The 2509-nt window shown below is 47.1% G+C and overlaps 1 protein-coding gene across 1 annotated transcript in view; it reads left to right on the top strand.

The window, feature by feature from the left end:
- Positions 1–1114: 1114 nt before the first annotated feature.
- The window catches only part of RNF183 (ring finger protein 183), a 4210-nt gene continuing 2815 nt past the window's right edge, over positions 1115–2509 (top strand). Inside the window, exon 1 of the mRNA XM_005867854.2 lies at positions 1115–1191. The gene's annotated coding sequence lies outside the window, so the exon portion shown is untranslated. The remainder of the gene's footprint in view (positions 1192–2509) is intronic.

The following is a 2509-nucleotide window of genomic DNA, read 5'->3' as shown; positions in this document are numbered from 1 at the left end:
ACAGGTTTGGCTCAGTGGATACAGCATCGGCCTGCAGACTCAAGGGTCCCAGGTTCGATTCCGATCAAGGGCATGTACCTTGGTTGCAGGCACATCCCCAGAAGGGGGAGTGCAGGAGGCAGTTGGTCAATGTTTCTAACTTTCTATCCCTCTTCCTTCCTCTCTGTAAAAAATCAATAAAATATATATTTTTTAAAAAAATGAAGAACCAAATGGCCTTAGGCAAATGGAAAAACATTGTAGAAGGCAGTTGTACTATCTAAATGTGAGTTGCCACACTTAGATCCTAGCAAGGAATGGGGCTTTTTGTAAACTGTGAAGTGCTATAAAAATGCTCTCTCTTGAGGTTGAAAATGTTGGGGTGATGCTACAGACAACTAATGTTTGGCAAACTGACTTGGTCAGAGCCAGAGGCCTTTGGGTCGTGTTTAGGACTGGACGTAGCTGGGATGTCCTGGCTTGGAGGTGAGTGGTGGGTGGACACTCGGCCAGAGTCCTGGAGAGGCCGGAGTCTGACCAGCTGACTCTGAGACAACAGTGGGTGTCTGCAGGCACCACGGCAGAGAAGGGCTACGATGTTGATGTAACAGTGATCGTCTCCTCTTTATAGCTTGGCCATGGGACTTCTGAAGTAGAGGGCAGCTTTTGGGGGAAGATGCCAGAAGCCGGTCCATCCTTGCTGCTTGACATAGTCGCTGCAGGAAAGAAACATCTGCACAGCATATGTTTCAAGGGACCTGGCGTATATAGCATACTGTTCTTAATATGTTTGCTCCCCTTAGCGCTATGTGTTTTAACTAAGGTCACCTCTCCGAGAAAGGTTGTTTCCCCAGGTAGGGATTTTCCCCTGAAGTTAGGGAGGGAATAAAACCCCTAAACTAAGTGCCAGGCGGGTAGTTAATCACTTTAACTACGACCAATCACGCTTAAGCTACATAATCTTTACTCCCTGAAATGGAGATAAGAAATGCCCTAACCTTTGCAATAGAAATTGACAGGATTAAAATCAACTGGTATAAATACAGATATAACAAGACAATAAACACCAGAACTTGGCTGGAGATCCTGGCTAGACTGCTGAAGGCTGTCTCCGTGTCATTCCTTCTTCGCCGACTCCGTCCACACTTTTGGGAACCCCTGGACCTGCTGGGGTTGGACCCCAACATCTGGCGCCCATACAGGGACCCTTAGGTAAGCCCCCCCCCACTCCCACACTCGGGCGGATAGGACTGCACCATAGGGTGCTGTAGACCCCCCTATAGAGGATAAGTAGGGTAAGAGGGTGGTTAGTACAGAACTTAGATTGACAAGATGGGTCATACTGAGTCTAGAGAAAAAAGACTCTGTATTAATCTTTTAACGCATATGCTTGCTAGCAGAGGAGTTAAAGTTACTCCCAGTCAGACAGAAAATTTTATACAAGACGCATGTCAATGGCTTCCTGAGGATGGAACTGTTAATTTAGGAACTTGGACTAAAGTAGGAGAGCAATTAAAGAATTATTAGAGCTACCATGGATCTGAGAAGGTCCCGGCAGGAAGAGTCATAGTACAAGTTTGCTGTAGTAGATCTCTGATTTTCGGAAAAGATCATTTAACAAGAAACACACAGCCCTAGTCGGTTTGGCTCAGTGGATCAGCCTGTGGACTGAAGGGTCCCAGGTTTGATTTCGGTCAAGAGAATCATTGATTGGCTGCCTTCCCTACGTCCCCTACTGGGGATTGAGCCTACAACCCAGACATGTGCCCTGACCCGAATCGAACCCAGGACCCTTCAGTCCACAGGCTGATGCTCTATCCACTGAGCAAACTGACTAGGGCCAGAGAAGTGGTTTTTAAACTGTACCCCCACCCCCAGCAGCTCAATTCTTCAACGTATTCAAATAACCAATATGAGAAAAGCTAATGGCTTATGGTTTAAATGGGGAAGCAGGGCTGGAGACTGCCTTCCTGGTTCCCTCTTTTACGTCTCCAGGGGTTGGGATGGCCAGTCCTCGGACTGTGAGATCTCAGCACGCAGTGCGGGCCAGGCCGGCTGTCTATGTTACGGCTGCAGCCTCTTGAGCACTTGAAATGATAAGGGGACCGGAGGGGACTTGCAGAATCTGATATCGGAGTTTTTATCTGATATATATCTATATCTATATCTATATCTATCTATCTATCTATCTATCTATCTATCTTATCGATCTATCGATCTATATATCAGGTTGGGTAAGCAGGTGAATTTACAGCAACTGAAGGGCAGGGCAGGCAGCCTTTGTGCGAGGAGGTTCCAGCCATTTTAGAAAAGAATGAGGACCTAGGAGGGAGGGAGCCTGTAAGGCTCTCTTACCCTCCTCACAATCTAGAACAAGGAAACTGCCAAGGTCTTGAAGGTACTTGCCCACATACTTGGCTTCCAGGGCTGGTTGTTTGCCAAACCCTAGGGCAGTGGTTCTCAACCTCAGCTGCACATTAGAATCACCTGGGAATCTTTTTAAAATCCTGATTTCTGGGCCTCATCCTCT

This window comes from Myotis brandtii, unplaced genomic scaffold (genome assembly GCF_000412655.1).
Source record: "Myotis brandtii unplaced genomic scaffold, ASM41265v1 scaffold2514, whole genome shotgun sequence".
In the NCBI taxonomy this organism is placed as follows: domain Eukaryota; kingdom Metazoa; phylum Chordata; class Mammalia; order Chiroptera; family Vespertilionidae; genus Myotis; species Myotis brandtii.
Note: the sequence above shows the minus strand (reverse complement) of the source record. Positions and strands in the feature narration are given on the sequence as shown.